The sequence below is a fragment of the Lissotriton helveticus genome, chromosome 1_1 (assembly GCF_964261635.1).
Source record: "Lissotriton helveticus chromosome 1_1, aLisHel1.1, whole genome shotgun sequence".
In the NCBI taxonomy this organism is placed as follows: domain Eukaryota; kingdom Metazoa; phylum Chordata; class Amphibia; order Caudata; family Salamandridae; genus Lissotriton; species Lissotriton helveticus.
The window spans coordinates 1,981,225,048-1,981,243,524 of NC_136057.1; the positions used below are offsets into that span (position 1 = coordinate 1,981,225,048).

At 43.3% G+C, this 18,477-nt stretch overlaps 1 protein-coding gene across 2 annotated transcripts in view; it reads right to left on the bottom strand.

Moving 5' to 3' along the window:
• DPYD (dihydropyrimidine dehydrogenase) overlaps positions 1-18,477 on the bottom strand; it is a 3,662,673-nt gene that overhangs the window by 2,116,581 nt on the left and 1,527,615 nt on the right. The gene's annotated exons all lie outside the window — the stretch shown is intronic.

Sequence of the window (18,477 nt, forward strand, 5' to 3'; positions counted from 1 at the left end):
GCCAGGGACAGACTAATTTGCATATAGCCAGGTTCTGAACTGGGATGGTGCAGTGAGTTAAAAAACGGTGATGGATCAAGCCCTGATCTGTTGACTGGGTAGGAGTGTTCTGATTAACTCAGATACTCTGTCCATCACCACCCCCTTTTTGAAATTATTTTGGCCACCATGAGTGTGGAAGGGTATGCTCAGACATGAGTCCCTTGCTCATTGCACCATCAAGATTCAAGCAAGCCGGGCCGAAGACGACTGTAATGCCAGAAACCGGTCCCCGGAAGCTTGTTTCCTTTCCAGTGAAGAATTGGCTTGGTAGTTTGGTCTGCCCTGTTCCCATGATGCACTGGGCCAGGGACAGACTTATTTGCATATAGCCAGGTTCTGAACTGGGATGGTACAGTGAGCTAAAAAACGGTGATGGATCAAGCCCTGATCTGTTGACTGGGTAGGAGTGTTCTGATTAACTCAGATACTCTGTCCATCACCACCCCCTTTTTGAAATTATTTTGGCCACCATGAGTGTGGAAGGGTATGCTCAGACATGAGTCCCTTGCTCATTGCACCATCAGGATTCAAGCAAGCCGGGCCGAAGACGGCTGTAATGCCAGAAACCGGTCCCCGGAAGCTTGTTTCCTTTCCAGTGAAGAATTGGCTTGGTAGTTTGGTCTGCCCTGTTCCCATGATGCACTGGGCCAGGGACAGACTAATTTGCATATAGCCAGGTTCTGAACTGGGATGGTGCAGTGAGCTAAAAAACGGTGATGGATCAAGCCCTGATCTGTTGACTGGGTAGGAGTGTTCTGATTAACTCAGATACTCTGTCCATCACCACCCCCTTTTTTAAATTATTTTGGCCACCATGAGTGTGGAAGGGTATGCTCAGACATGAGTCCCTTGCTCATTGCACCATCAGGATTCAAGCAAGCCGGGCCGAAGACGGCTGTAATGCCAGAAACCGGTCCCCGGAAGCTTGTTTCCTTTCCAGTGAAGAATTGGCTTGGTAGTTTGGTCTGCCCTGTTCCCATGATGCACTGGGCCAGGGACAGACTAATTTGCATATAGCCAGGTTCTGAACTGGGATGGTGCAGTGAGATAAAAAACGGTGATGGATCAAGCCCTGATCTGTTGACTGGGTAGGAGTGTTCTGATTAACTCAGATACTCTGTCCATCACCACCCCCTTTTTGAAATTATTTTGGCCACCATGAGTCCCTTGCTCATTGCACCATCAGGATTCAAGCAAGCCGGGCCGAAGACGGCTGTAATGCCAGAAACCGGTCCCCGGAAGCTTGTTTCCTTTCCAGTGAAGAATTGGCTTGGTAGTTTGGTCTGCCCTGTTCCCATGATGCACTGGGCCAGGGACAGACTAATTTGCATATAACCAGGTTCTGAACTGGGATGGTGCAGTGAGCTAAAAAACGGTGATGGATCAAGCCCTGATCTGTTGACTGGGTAGGAGTGTTCTGATTAACTCAGATACTCTGTCCATCACCACCCCCTTTTTGAAATTATTTTGGCCACCATGAGTCCCTTGCTCATTGCACCATCAGGATTCAAGCAAGCCGGGCCGAAGACGGCTGTAATGCCAGAAACCGGTCCCCGGAAGCTTGTTTCCTTTCCAGTGAAGAATTGGCTTGGTAGTTTGGTCTGCCCTGTTCCCATGATGCACTGGGCCAGGGACAGACTAATTTGCATATAGCCAGGTTCTGAACTGGGATGGTGCAGTGAGCTAAAAAGCGGTGATGGATCAAGCCCTGATCTGTTGACTGGGTAGGAGTGTTCTGATTACCTCAGATACTCTGTCCATCACCACCCCCTTTTTGAAATTATTTTGGCCACCATGAGTGTGGAAGGGTATGCTCAGACATGAGTCCCTTGCTCATTGCACCATCAGGATTCAAGCAAGCCGGGCCGAAGACGGCTGTAATGCCAGAAACCGGTCCCCGGAAGCTTGTTTCCTTTCTAGTGAAGAATTGGCTTGGTAGTTTGGTCTGCCCTGTTCCCATGATGCACTGGGCCAGGGACAGACTAATTTGCATATAGCCAGGTTCGGAACTGGGATGGTGCAGTGAGCTAAAAAACGGTGATGGATCAAGCCCTGATCTGTTGACTGGGTAGGAGTGTTCTGATTAACTCAGATACTCTGTCCATCACCACCCCCTTTTTGCAATTATTTTGGCCACCATGAGTGTGGAAGGGTATGCTCAGACATGAGTCCCTTGCTCATTGCACCATCAGGATTCAAGCAAGCCGGGCCGAAGACGGCTGTAATGCCAGAAACCGGTCCCCGGAAGCTTGTTTCCTTTCCAGTGAAGAATTGGCTTGGTAGTTTGGTCTGCCCTGTTCCCATGATGCACTGGGCCAGGGACAGACTAATTTGCATATAGCCAGGTTCTGAACTGGGATGGTGCAGTGAGCTAAAAAACGGTGATGGATCAAGCCCTGATCTGTTGACTGGGTAGGAGTGTTCTGATTAACTCAGATACTCTGTCCATCACCACCCCATTTTTGAAATTATTTTGGCCACCATGAGTGTGGAAGGGTATGCTCAGACATGAGTCCCTTGCTCATTGCACCATCAGGATTCAAGCAAGCCGGGCCGAAGACGGCTGTAATGCCAGAAACCGGTCCCCGGAAGCTTGTTTCCTTTCCAGTGAAGAATTGGCTTGGTAGTTAGGTCTGCCCTGTTCCCATGATGCACTGGGCCAGGGACAGACTAATTTGCATATAGCCAGGTTCTGAACTGGGATGGTGCAGTGAGCTAAAAAATGGTGATGGATCAAGCCCTGATCTGTTGACTGGGTAGGAGTGTTCTGATTAACTCAGATACTCTGTCCATCACCACCCCCTTTTTGAAATTATTTTGGCCACCATGAGTGTGGAAGGGTATGCTCAGACATGAGTCCCTTGCTCATTGCACCATCAGGATTCAAGCAAGCCGGGCCGAAGACGGCTGTAATGCCAGAAACCATTCCCCGGAAGCTTGTTTCCTTTCCAGTGAAGAATTGGCTTGGTAGTTTGGTCTGCCCTGTTCCCATGATGCACTGGGCCAGGGACAGACTAATTTGCATATAGCCAGGTTCTGAACTGGGATGGTGCAGTGAGCTAAAAAACGGTGATGGATCAAGCCCTGATCTGTTGACTGGGTAGGAGTGTTCTGATTAACTCAGATACTCTGTCCATCACCACCCCCTTTTTGAAATTATTTTGGCCACCATGAGTGTGGAAGGGTATGCTCAGACATGAGTCCCTTGCTCATTGCACCATCAAGATTCAAGCAAGCCGGGCCGAAGACGACTGTAATGCCAGAAACCGGTCCCCGGAAGCTTGTTTCCTTTCCAGTGAAGAATTGGCTTGGTAGTTTGGTCTGCCCTGTTCCCATGATGCACTGGGCCAGGGACAGACTAATTTGCATATAGCCAGGTTCTGAACTGGGATGGTGCAGTGAGCTAAAAAACGGTGATGGATCAAGCCCTGATCTGTTGACTGGGTAGGAGTGTTCTGATTAACTCAGATACTCTGTCCATCACCACCCCCTTTTTGAAATTATTTTGGCCACCATGAGTCCCTTGCTCATTGCACCATCAGGATTCAAGCAAGCCGGGCCGAAGACGGCTGTAATGCCAGAAACCGGTCCCCGGAAGCTTGTTTCCTTTCCAGTGAAGAATTGGCTTGGTAGTTTGGTCTGCCCTGTTCCCATGATGCACTGGGCCAGGGACAGACTAATTTGCATATAGCCAGGTTCTGAACTGGGATGGTGCAGTGAGCTAAAAAGCGGTGATGGATCAAGCCCTGATCTGTTGACTGGGTAGGAGTGTTCTGATTAACTCAGATACTCTGTCCATCACCACCCCCTTTTTGAAATTATTTTGGCCACCATGAGTGTGGAAGGGTATGCTCAGACATGAGTCCCTTGCTCATTGCACCATCAGGATTCAAGCAAGCCGGGCTGAAGACGGCTGTAATGCCAGAAACCGGTCCCCGGAAGCTTGTTTCCTTTCTAGTGAAGAATTGGCTTGGTAGTTTGGTCTGCCCTGTTCCCATGATGCACTGGGCCAGGGACAGACTAATTTGCATATAGCCAGGTTCTGAACTGGGATGGTGCAGTGAGCTAAAAAACGGTGATGGATCAAGCCCTGATCTGTTGACTGGGTAGGAGTGTTCTGATTAACTCAGATACTCTGTCCATCACCACCCCCTTTTTGAAATTATTTTGTTGTGTGAAGTGAGCAGCTATGTTTGACTTTAAATTCTTTGTACGAATGTTGCTTCTGTGCTCATTCAATCTTATCTTAATTTTACGCTCAGTTTTGCCAACATATGGGAGGCCGCATGGGCATTTGATCATGTACACCACGTTACTTGAGTCACAAGTGGCATTGACTAGAAGATTGATGGGTGTCCCTTGGGTAGGATGAGCTAGTGTAGATCCAGGTATTATACTGTTACAGTGACTGCAGTTGTAACACGGGATTGTACCTTTGAAACTGGTGTTAGTGATCATTGTGGGTTGTTTGAGTAAAGTTTGTATGGTCTTGGTCCGTTGGTACGCAAAAATAGGAGGCCTCTCAAAAATGTGATTGAAATCCATTTCTGCTTGTAATATTGTCCAGTGTTTGCGAATCACGTTTTTGATTTGACGTGAGTGGGTGGAGTATTTAGAGACAAAGACTGGTCTAATGGTTTGTTGTTGGTCTTTACATGCAGGTTTTAATAGTTCTTCGCGATTCTTAAGCTTTGTTCTATTTTCCGCCATGAGCGTGATTGATTCAGGGTAACCACGTTGGTGGAATTTGTTGATGATTTTGGAACTGTTTTCCTGGTACAAATGTTCTGTTGATGCAATGCGTTTTGCTCTGAGTAACTGTGAGTAGGGCAGGTGACGCTTAAGACTAGGTTGGTGGAAGCTTTTATGATGCAGGTAGTTGTTTCGGTCAGTAGCTTTAGTGTAGATTGAAGTTATGAATTGATTGTCACATATTCTGATCTGTACATCCAAGAATGAGATTTCAGTCTTACTGAGTGTGTGGGTAAATTGTATACGTTCATTCACTTTGTTGAGATCAGTTATAGCCGAAAGAAGTTGGTTCTCGTTGCCCTTCCAAACTAGAAAAATGTCATCTATATACTGGAAATATGCACACAGAAAAGGTTGCCATTGAAAGTTTTGGAGAATGTGTTGTTTTTCAAATGCGTACATAAAAAGGTTGGCATATGCTGGAGCGGCACAGTTGCCCATGGCTACTCCAGATAATTGAAGGTAGTGTTGATTTTCGATGGTTTCAAAGTAACTGTGATGTAGAATGAACTGCATCAGCTCCATTATAAACACCTGAAGATCCAAGGGTTTGTCTGTTTGCACTAAAGCATTCTCCAATGCTTCTAACCCCAAGTTATGGGGGATTGAGGTGTACAGGGCATTGACATCGATGGTACATAGAATGATGGATTGGTCAGCAGGAATCAAGATATTTTGTAGTTTGTTTAAAAAGTCTGTGGTGTCTTGAATATACGTGGTCATGCCCTTGACACTAGCTTGTAGATGTTTGTCAATGTAAGCACCTGTGGGTGCATGTATTGAATTGGTGGTACTTACGATGGGTCTGAATGGCGGTCGTCTCAAATTTTTGTGAATTTTGGGTACTAGGTAGATGTACGGTACCTGTGGGTAATCTTTGATTAGAAATCTTCTGTCTCTGTCAGTGATAGTATTTGAGGATACTGCTGTATTTATGATTGTGGTGAGTGTCTCTTTGAAGGTGGTAGTAGGGTCCGAGTTCATCAACATATACAAGTCAGAATTTTGTAGATGTTCTTGGAGAGCATTGTAATAATATGTAGAATCCAAAATTACAATAGCACCACCTTTATCCGCTTTGCATATCGTAATTGTCTGGTTGTTAGCAAGTTGGCGAAGAGCCTGTCTTTCTTGATTGGTAAGATTGCATTGGTTGTTTCTTTTGGTGCTGAAAAGCGTATGCAAATCTTGTTGAACCACTCGTTCAAATACATCAAGGACCTTGTGGCTGGTGGGTGCCATAAAAGTACTGGGAGGACGTAAGCCCATAAGTGTGTCTTTGTCTTCAGTATTTTGAGGTACGCATACATTATCAAAAAAGTGTCTCAACCACAATATTCTCATGAATTTGTAGAATGATATCGAAATGTATAATTCGTTGGTTTGGTAGGTGAGGACAAAATTCATGCCTTTTTGTAGAACTTGTGCTTGTGTCTGAGTCAAAGGACTTTGTGAAATATTTACCACTAAATTCTGTGACTTCTGGTCGATTTCGCCGGTGGAAGCAAATTGTCCCTGTCGTTTGAACCTCCCCAATCGTCTAATGGATCGGGGCCTACCTCTAAAAAAGGCTCCGCTGTGGTGGGAGATGGTGAAATATTTCTTGAGGCAATGGTGTTTTTGGAAGTAGATGGTTGTTCAGATGTTCTTTTATCTGAAGTTGGAGGTTGTTGTCGTTAAACAAACTACAAAATATCTTGATTCCTGCTGACCAATCCATCATTCTATGTACCATCGATGTCAATGCCCTGTACACCTCAATCCCCCATAACTTGGGGTTAGAAGCATTGGAGAATGCTTTAGTGCAAACAGACAAACCCTTGGATCTTCAGGTGTTTATAATGGAGCTGATGCAGTTCATTCTACATCACAGTTACTTTGAAACCATCGATAATCAACACTACCTTCAATTATCTGGAGTAGCCATGGGCAACTGTGCCGCTCCAGCATATGCCAACCTTTTTATGTACGCATTTGAAAAACAACACATTCTCCAAAACTTTCAATGGCAACCTTTTCTGTGTGCATATTTCCGGTATATAGATGACATTTTTCTAGTTTGGAAGGGCAACGAGAACCAACTTCTTTCGGCTATAACTGATCTCAACAAAGTGAATGAACGTATACAATTTACCCACACACTCAGTAAGACTGAAATCTCATTCTTGGATGTGCAGATCAGAATATGTGACAATCAATTCATAACTTCAATCTACACTAAAGCTACTGACCGAAACAACTACCTGCATCATAAAAGCTTCCACCAACCTAGTCTTAAGCGTCACCTGCCCTACTCACAGTTACTCAGAGCAAAACGCATTGCATCAACAGAACATTTGTACCAGGAAAACAGTTCCAAAATCATCAACAAATTCCACCAACGTAGTTACCCTGAATCAATCACGCTCATGGCGGAAAATAGAGCAAAGCTTAAGAATCGCGAAGAACTATTAAAACCTGCATGTAAAGACCAACAACAAACCATTAGACCAGTCTTTGTCTCTAAATACTCCACCCACTCACGTCAAATCAAAAACGTGATTCGCAAACACTGGACAATATTACAAGCAGAAATGGATTTCAATCACATTTTTGAGAGGCCTCCTATTTTCGCGTACCAACGGACCAAGACCATACAAACTTTACTCAAACAACCCACAATGATCACTAACACCAGGTTCAAAGGTACAATCCCGTGTTACAACTGCAGTCACTGTAACAGTATAATACCTGGATCTACACTAGCTCATCCTACCCAAGGGACACCCATCAATCTTCTAGTCAATGCCACTTGTGACTCAAGTAACGTGGTGTACATGATCAAATGCCCATGCGGCCTCCCATATGTTGGCAAAACTGAGCGTAAAATTAAGATAAGATTGAATGAGCACAGAAGCAACATTCGTACAAAGAATTTAAAGTCAAACATAGCTGCTCACTTCACACAACAGTCACACAATCCCAGCCAAATCAGATTTTTGATCTTGGAAATAGTCGAGAAAAAGCCTCACAAAGACAACAACAAACTTCTATTACAACGTGAACTTTTCTGGATATACTGCTTGCAGGCCCTACAGCCCAAAGGATTGAATGAAAGACTGGAATTTAGCTGCCATGTATAATTCACTGAGTACCCATTTTGATATTGCTACATGATATCTCTCTTTAAGCTGTGACTTATATAATTTGTTGTTTTCACCATTTTATTTAAGCTAGCACATTACTTTTGTTGTGGTACTATATTGTACACAATGTTTTATCTTCTCTCTGTTCCTACACGCGGATGTTTGAGTTGTTGGCACCTCTATATTTTCCTGTTAAACACCTACATTTTAAAAAAATGTTTACACTTTTTTACATTTTTTACATTTTCACATTTCCTTTTGTTTACCCTTGGTCTTTCTTATTTTTATATACACACCCTCTTGAATATTATGACCCAGGCATCACCGATGTGGTTCTCATTTGAGTGTACTTCGAACTCGGATTTGTATTGACTCGGCGAGTCTTTCTTTTATGTTTAGGCCTTTGCCTTATTTGTACACACACCACGCATGCGCGGCGTCTTCCGGGTTCGCGGTTACTCAGGACCTGGTTTTCACCGCTCCATGGTTTTGACTGAGACTCTCACTACCTATATTTCACGGGTAAGAATCCATCGATATAATAATACCGACACGTATACCTTCTAGTCACTTTTTGCTTTTTAAAAAAAAAGGGGGGCCACTTTGCATGTTATCACCGTCTCTTGCTCGACTTTCCTGCACCCTTATTGCAATCTACCACGCGTCTTTTTCCACATATCACCGTTCCTCCCACATTTTAGTTCACGTTTATTTGGGTGCCGACCCTTTATCTCTTGGATCTTGCGCTATCCTAATACAGCCCACTTAACCACTGGCTTTCACGTTCTGTGCACTGTAGGTTCACTTTATTTTTAGACTCCCATTTTTCTAGCTATTTACACCAGCTTCCCCTTATGGTGATTTCCTTCACTATATAGCTTTTCGGTACTTTTTTTGCTCCTGTTATTCAGCATTTTTACAACCTATTCCTGTTTAAATTTTTCAGACCCCCTGACGAAGCGCTCTTTAGCGCGAAATGCATCGGGGATTATAAAACACTGTGGATGTTAATTTATGTACCATGGATCAACAATGATGGATATGTCTTCACAATTTCACCATATGGAATTAATATGATGGAATAATGAATAATTGTTGAATAAACCTACGAAAAATATTTGATCAGTAACTTCATTGCAATACCTGTGTTCACGGATATACAACACTGACTGTGTGTTCAAGAGTGCTCCGGGGTATTCTTACTCATAGTAAGATTCTTTAGACTATTGTTTAACTCTCTTGCTGCAACATACGTTTTTGACCCATACTTGAAGACACAAGAATTTCTACAATACAAATTAGAATGTCCTCTGCCGACTGAAATTCTACCTCTAGAACATTACGGATGTATAATTTGTACAGACGGATCAGTACAGCCCGCAATAGGGGGTAAACAAGCCTATAGTGCTGTGTGCACGATTGTTAAAGGTCGCTGGCGCGAAGGTACATTTCGGCCTATGGTCACTAAAACTCAATCACTCGGAGACTGTACAGCTCAGCGAGCTGAACTACAAGCTTTCAAAACGGCGCTTGAAAATACTGATTGCGAAATCCCCACTCTCATAGTGTGTGATTCGTATTACTGTGTTCAGTCTTACAATGAATATTTGCAGAACTGGGTTCAAAACGGCTTCAAAGACGCTAAAGGGTGCACAATTAAGCATAAATTGCTTTGGGAACAAGTAGTTCTTTTGCAAAAAGAACTACAAAAGACTCACGTGATTCATACACTGCGTCATCAGCGGGATGACGTTCACGCTGCAGGGAATTCTTTGGCTGATGAGGCCGTGAAGGCAGCTGTGCAAACGGCTGCAGTAGCTGCAATCACTCGTTCAAAAACAAAAATAGACAGCGAAATATTGCAAGCTGTCACCGCTTTAGTAAAAGACAGTGGTAAAACACTCCCAAAAGGCTTTCCAGTAAAGTACTCATATATAACTGATAATAATGTTCCTTTTGCTCGAATCCCTGGAGTGGGGGGTAGGGCAATCCCAAACATGGAACATAGGTTAGTACTAATCTTAGCAGCACATGAAGGACTCGCCTCTGCACACGCAGGAGTTTCCGCAACAGGATCCTTGTTAAAACAGAGATATTGGTGGCCGCGCATGAGGAAACAAACTAGAAACTAAGTTCTAGAATATGAAATCTGCCAGAAAATGAGAGTTTCTACAGTAAAACGACCTGCGCAAACAGCCCTTCTAATTTCAGATAAACCATTAGCATGTGTTTACCTGGACCACTGTGGTCCCTTACAAAGGGACGGTAACTACAAATATATCATAGTCGCAGTGGATTCCTGCACAAGATTCATTTGGATGTGGCCCTAGGACCCTTTCTCCTTTTGGAGTTGTAGTTAATGCAATAGTATGTTGCCAGCTGCACCCGCTAAGCCTGTTCTTAATGTGGGAGGAAAGTGCTATGGCCCCTTTACACCTCTAATGCCTAGCAATCATCTGAAGTCAACGCAGGCAAGCCAGCTTTGTCTCAGCACCTCTGGGGTTTTCTACTCCCATATTCTAGTAAGTATGTTGAACACCTCTTTCAAATTATGTTTCAGTACCTTTTGGCAACCAATTTGTATATTTTAACTCGTTAATGTAAGCCTTTAGTTTGAGGCAACTTCCCCCCAGTCTCCCCTTTTGGGTCATTATTTTGTACCTCGAAGATTTCACTGTGTTGCACATTTCTCATGCCCACATGAAAAGAAGTATTGCAGAGCCAAAATCAATAAACCAATCAATATGTGATTTCGAAAGTCCTTCTTCACCCCCGTTCAACCTTTGATAACATTGATATTAGGGAGATGCGTATATTTCTCTAGTAGAGATTAGGTCATCTTTCCAATCATTCTGATGAACTATTTTGAAGAGACTCCAGAAGTTTCAGGGCAACCATATTTCACAAATCTATATCTAACATGTTGTTCCTGATTATGTATCTAGGTATTTGACCTCTGAACTCCTGATTGATGGTTGTGGGTTGAGACTTGTTATGCAAATTCTAGAGCCAATGACCTTTGTTTCACATGATGTGGTGATACTCCTTTTGCATCTCTGCTAATGGCAGACTAACCTGAATGTGTGAGGTCTTCAGGTTGACACAGAAGAAACTAAAATATACTTACCTATAATATAACTTATGTTGAGTACATAATTTTTGATACACATGCAAATTAGAGCAAAGTACACTTTTCTCATACCTTACTCTGGCTAGTGGGTGTGTACACGACCTGACACACAATGTTTAAGTTGGTCTTACATCTTCTATTGCAATGAAATGCTAATGTTGTTAATTGTTCTCAGAATTTTTTTAGTGACATCTCTTGATAGCAGAATATCAACATGTATGTAGTACTACCTAAACATACAATCATACATCTGAAGCAGATTATGAGTATCTAATTTAAAGTTAGGGGAAATAAAATATATTGTAAAGTTGGCAGTCAAAATAAGTTGATACCGTATTCATCTCTGCTAGAGCACTTGTCCACTGACCAATCACTATTGCTTAAGAGTCGGATGCAAATTTATTATAGACAATATCGGACAAGATTGTGGTATGTGGGCTAGACTGTCTGCCTGGCAATGAACCAGTGAATGGCTCTACCATCACTTAACTGTATTCCAAGATTTCCTACATACACATTCTATAGAGTAACCTTCTGGAATGATACATATGGTGTTGAAAACCTATGCATTGGAATTGGCCAAAATTACTGGTAGTGCCTGGAGTCAAAGTACAGTAGAAAGGGCTTGTGTCATGGTGGAGACTGCAATCATGTTGTAATATGGAACTTTTTAATGCCACAGAGCAGTCCACTAGAGGAAGAAATACATTATATTGTGGGAACAGTAGTAGCGGCATTAGTTGTGTGGCCTGCACAAGTAATAGGTCTACATTTGTCCTCAACTTGGAGCCAAACACCCCATTGTAGCACTTGACTCATATAGGGTAGCGAAGCAGAGCAGTCCAATGCCTACTCAAGGGAGGAGGTGTGGACTCGTAATCACTATTAGCTGATACACAATAATAACACTCAATAAAGGATTGTCCAGTCTGTGCTTTTTCTTTTGAAAAAGGGCACAGCCCATTTATCACACACACACACTAATCAATACTGTGCAACAAAGTACAAATATATACAAGTTGATGAAAGTACACCTTGATGACATTGCATAAACATTCTTGCTCTTCTCAAAAGGAGTTTTAGATTATCACATCACATGTCAAAAAGATTCACTTGTATTCAAATGCAATATATGAACATGATTTAGGGTGAGAGCACTTAATACTGGCAATAAAGCATGCAAACTTTGATCATGAGTAGCTGTCAACATCGTTATCTCAATAAAGCATTGCACCTGAGAAGTAACTACAATAATTAAATAGAACCATGACTGAGATCACTTAATACTGGCAATAAAGCATATAGATTTTGGTCACAATTGGCTGTCAATCTTATTATTTAAATAAAGCAATAGCAAGAATAATGTATATGCATGTTGGAGTGATTTGTGTATTCAGCATAACTTTTAACCTGAACATGCAATTCAAATATAGCCCCTGAAGAACATCACTTTTACGGCTGCACTAATGTGCAGTTACCAATTATCACCCCTAGAGGGTGTCTGCCAACATGAAAACTCACATTGAACCACATTAGGCAACAAAGGCTGCAGCCATAGTATTTGCCCCTACAAAGCTTAGCACTTTTAGTAGAAAAGCCAAAGCTCCAGCCTGTGGAATGCTTAGAAATCCAAAGAAATCCTGGTGGAGTTATCAATTTAGAGACCTACCAAACTTAAGATGGAGACTCCAGAAAACATTTTGCTGGTGACCCCATCCTCCTGGGGCTACCCCAAGACGAAAGCACGTTTTTCAATAAAGACATGAGGCCAGGCCCTGCAGCGCATTATGGGGCATGCCTCCATGAGGCCAGGGAGGGTCGCTTCTTCCTCTGACTTCTTTTACTTTTTTGTCTGGCTGCTTGATCCTCTGTGAGTCTGGGATGTCTTGTCACAACTGGGCACCCCACATGCACGTTCCTCATTGGAGGAAAGCCTGAGGAGCCCAACCAGAATTGTCCTCACTGGTGCTTTGAACGGCTAGCACTATCTTGTGCTGCTGTGGTAGCCAGCAGCAGTATTCTGGCAGATGTGTACTCACTGTCTGGTCTTCCCGCTCCCTCCGGGCACAGGGCGTGGAGAAAGTGGGCTCCTTTTTGGTACTCTGGGCTAGGGATGGGGTCCTGGGCCACCTTCCCGCACTTGCTGGGGAGCGCAATGGCACTCCCTCGTTACCTGCTCTTCTCCGATGGGGGAGTGCGAGGGCACTCCCTCACAATGAATATCTTCTAGGGCCCAAGGATGTGGGCAATCTCCAGGCCCAAGCCCAACCCAGGTGCACAGGTGAAAATTGAAGCAGGGCCCCATGAGCTTAGTTGCCTGTCCATCACAAAAAAGTCAAAGTCGCCCAGCTTCACAAGGGCATATCTCGGCCCAGTTGGGATTTTTTTCGTTGATTGTGGCCCTGTTATGCTCCTGATGGTGAGTCCTAGCCACCTGGAGCACTTTTGCCAGGGCTTCTGGCCTTAGAGGGGACACACCTTGCAAGGAGCGGGATTTACTAGCTCCCTGTGCCAGCCTTTCACTTTGTTTCCTCTCTGGTCTTTTCTCCCTCCTTTCACAGAAGCCCAGTCTTTCCCCCAACTGGCCCTCAAGGACATAAGGGGATCCGTGTCCCTGGTCCTGGGGGAGTGCTCCACTGGTCTTGGGGTCAATCAGAGGCAAGCCTCAAGCCCAGATGGCAGTCAGAGTGTTGTTCCTTCCAGTTGTCTAAGGTGCCAGTCTCAGTGTTCAGCAGAAAAGCACATTGAAGGGAGTGCTCCCCCCCCCTGCACTAGACCTTTTAAAGGGTGGTGGGCGGGCCTGTAGGGAATGCACTTGTGGCAATTCCTGAGGTACCACATCACCTCTCCGCCCCTGTTTCCACCTTCCTGCACAGACTTCTGGGATACTTCAAGATCGCATCAATCAGGATTCAGTTACCAAATATGCTCTGGGGGGTCTCAGCTCCACCAATTACTGACATCACTGGCAGAGCCTGCCACAGCAAAACTTCAAAGAACCCCTCTCCTTCTGGTTTAGCTCCAGGGTCTGGGCTCCCTCCCTTTGCTTAATGGGTTTGGACCGGTCTCTTCCTGCCACAGGATATAAATTGGCTGAATGATGCAGAGCAGTCCATCCAATCCCCCCTTACTTCTGTGAAACTGACCTAAATAAGGCTAATTTCTCCCATTGTGGTGGGGGAGGCCTTAGTTCCTGCTGCTGGAGATAAAAATAATTAACCCAACCCAGCAGGGTGACAAAAGGCCTGGGCTCTGATCCTGAGCTGAGCCAGAGAAACATGACATTCCTGGATGACCCATAAGCTGTGCATATATGACTTCAGACTTTAGACAGGTTACACTGTACAAACAGTTAAGTTCTTTAGACCAAGGCGAAATGGGGCGGCACTCTAAGGCAGTCTTCTCCTTAGTGTATAATGGGGGATCACTGCAGTCCAAACAGTAAAGCACATTGACATTCCCAATCTGTGTACACCAACACTATAGGACCTATCCTAGGTCAAACCAGAGCCTGCAGAGTCCCTTCTGCACTAGGCTATCTGTGAGCAGTTATTGGGCTGTGCACAAGAGGAGCCTCCCACGCACAGCCCTTACAAGTGTGCCCACGTGTATGCATACTTGTTCATGTGCGTCCTTGCTGCATCGAAGCTGCCTCATCTTAAAAGGCAGATACTGGTGGTAAGTATGTGCAGTCCATTGTACCATGAGTTTACCGTGAGTGAGTCACAGGTTATGAGGCTCCTCACTGTAAAAGTCAAAAGACAGGTGATTAAAAACCTAACAATCCGGACAGATAAGGTGGTCAGAACCACCTTTTCACAGGGCCAATCTATTTAATTTGACAGGGGATAACAAGTAGATATTCCCTTTGACAAAACAGGCCAGGCAGTTGGAAATTCAGAAGCAAAACTTGAACAAAAAAGGCAACAATAGCTTTCAGACTACTGTGTTGAGAAGAATCCTTGCTGCTCATTTAAAAAATACTGGAAAGCCCATTCTAACCCATTACATTTTTGTGCTATAGATAATGCATCTAGGGAATAGAACAGTCAGATCCAGTTCCGTGACCAGATCCACAAGGCCATTTGTTTTTTTGCTTGATGAAGGGCAACTGCATACCTGCTTGGGAACCTGCCTCTGAAAGCCTCGAAAGCTGGAGCCTGACCATGTTTTGTACCAGAAAGGTTGGTATAGCGATTTTGTACATCCTTTGTAAGTGATGTGCCACAAGAAAGACATAGACGACCTACCAAAGCAATTTCTAATAATTGAGACAAGAGGAAAGAAGTCACTTGTACTGAATCAAGGAACCAACGTTAAAAATAAATACTATTTAGTATTGTGACTTCTGCAGCTCGACACTTAGACTGAGGGCTAAAAAACTCGATATTTGCAGATCATAGAAGAGCACTCAAAGCTTCCACTTGGCCAAGAATAATCCTCATTTGATACCGTGCCTCATCTTGCTTGGGTGTTGTCAATTCCTACACAAGTATTTCACTAAGGTTTTATGCACAGATAACCACATCTTGAAGAACTTGGTGAATGCAGCTTTTGTCCTTCTGAACTGGTTACATTTCTAAAATGTTTACTAAGTCCAACTTGAAAGTCTTGAGTGGGAAAAACTGCAAAATTGGGTTTAGTCTCTAGTGCCTGCCACTGGAATTATTTATACATCCACTGCCCTGAAATCCTTCTCAGTCTTTAGAACGTTCCCATTTAACTCTTTCATGATCTATCAATTGTTCTAAATGGATTGGTAGAAATATTGGCTTAACCCAGCCACCGAACCAAGGGGCATATTATCAAGGGGCTTTATCTCCGCTTTTTTGGCTTTAAAAGCCAAGAAAGCGGAGATAAAATTATCTCCCTATTACCAAGCTGTCGCTAACACCAGTTAGCGACAGCTAATAGGAGATAGTGACCATCTTGGGCCCCGCTTTGCATGTCAGTGATATTTATCACTAATGACATGCAAAGTGGGCGTGCCAAGATGTTAGCGACTGAAAACAGTCGCTAACATCGCTATCTCCTATTACCAACTTTTGGAGATATTCGCGCTAAGCGCGAATATCTCCAAAAGCTAACACTTGTCCAGGAGCAGTTCTTAGCCATGTTATCCAATGGGATGTGGATAACATGGCTAAGAGCATTTGCTCGATAATGCATGAATATCGCTGACTTTTCAGCGATATTCATGCATTGCGGACGTTTTTTATCGCATTTGCGATAAACCTTGCTAATAACAAGGTTTATCTGCGATAAAAATCGCCGATTTGCGGCGATAATTTTTGTCTCTAAAGAAGTTAGAGACAAAAATGATCTCTATTGGTTGGTAATATGCCCCCTAATTTGATATGTGCACTGACAGGTCAGAACCTTGGGGGCATATTTACTAGGAAACTATTGAAGCTTGGCGTTAAGCCAAGAAGGCTAACGGAGCGTTGAGAGTTTCCAAACACAGGGATGCGCAGTATTCACAAGAATACTGTGCGCCCGTGCCTCTCCCTTTTACGCTTGCGCTACATGTAGCTGCTTGGCACCAACACTGGCACCATTGTGCAAGGGGGTCTGCGTTGCAGGGTAAAATTGTTTTATGTGCAGGAAGGTGCACCTTCCTGTACATAAACAATCCAGAATGGTGATTTGGAACTTTTATGTGTGTGGCACTGTGCAGCACACATAGAATTTGCAATTCGTAATTTTTTTAAATGATTGTTTATATGTAGGAAGGTGTAACCCTACTGCACATAAACAATCATTCAAGGTGTTTTGCTGTTTCTATGTGTGCTGCACAATGCAGCAAAACACACAAGATGATGGACGGAATGTTGCACAGTGGCAAAACATTCACCCCCAGTCACAGATCTGGGTTTAATCCATCGTTATTTTGCTCGCCAAGCCACCCCAGTTCAGACATGGCCTTATGCAAATCAGTCTTGACCCTGTGCCACAATACAGTGCACATAGAAACAGCAAACATTAGGAAAAATAAAGCATTTCTCTTTGTTTCGCCATGTTAAGACCAGGTTTTTTGGGGTCTTAATTTTGGGCAGCATTAAAATTAATGGGTGTTGCGGTGGAACAGCCGCCACAACACCCATTGCACACTTCTTTCACGTAGTATAGCGTGAAAGGGTGCCTTATTTACAAGGCATTGTTAAGCCACGTTAAATGGCTTAACACCGCCTTGTAAATAAGTCGAAGCCCCTATTGCCACAGGAATGTCGCTAAAATTGAAGTTCCTGTGGCGATAGGGGCTTGTAAATATGCCCCTTGGAATTCCCAAGTCACAGCGATTTCTCTCCTAAGGACATTTGAAGATTTTCCAACTAATTTTGAATTTTATTGTAATATATTGCTAATTGCTGCAATAATGTGTACAATGTAATTCAATAAGCCATAAATATTTAAACCATTCTCCCTTTTTGTTTTGTATTGACTGTAGTTATTTGTATTAAACCTGGTGTAGACCGCTAGGTACCTTATTTCTTTACCTGTAAATGTTATTGAATTTTGTTTGCTAAATACACCACCTCACATTTTCTTCCTGCTGTTCAGGCCAAGGGACTATAGGCAAGTTAAGGCTACCATTATTGAAAGTTGTTCAGTTTTATTTGAAATAATATGGGGGCTTGGTCACACCTCACAACAAGATTATGAATTCTCTTCTCCACATAGTACAACTGACTTTCCGACACACATCTTCTTAGTAGAGCTTCAAGCAACCATCTCTAACTCTTTAGGCGTTTGTGGTATCCTCTTCATGCAATGAAAGTAACGATTGCCAGCTTCTGCAGATGCCTGAAGCACCAAAGGTCGTGGTACACAAGTATGATTACGGCCTGCACCTTAAAAATGAGTGATCCTCGAAAAAGTCAGCACATTCTCAAAATAAAAAAGCAGCTTTACTCATCCCTATGTACGGACTTGAACAGAAAAAATCCTGTGAAAAAAACTATCTCTGCTCCTTAACTTCCCACTTCAGATCTAAGGGAAAACATACACAATGTGGTACAGTAATGTAAACATGCAAACACCCGATCAGAAGATATATTAAGTCCAAATAAAATCTTTTGTGAAACTACAAGTTTTCCTGACTTTTCAATAGAAATTAGAAAAGTTTCAACTTTCCTCTAAATGTGTCATGGATCAAGTATGTATCACACAGATGGGGAGAAAAACTACATTTAGTACATGCAGGGCGCACAGTTACTTGATTTCTGCTAATAGAGGAAGTGAGCATCTTTCACACATAAAGGTTGTAAAGGAACCAAAGCATGAGAAGGTAATTAACTAAATGAACTACTATTCATCGAAGTATATTCTGTACTCTCTGAGTTTCTATGGCAAAATATTTGAGTGCATCGTAAACACAAGGATGTATAATAGCTCAAATTAATTTGTTATATATATTGTGAGAAGCTT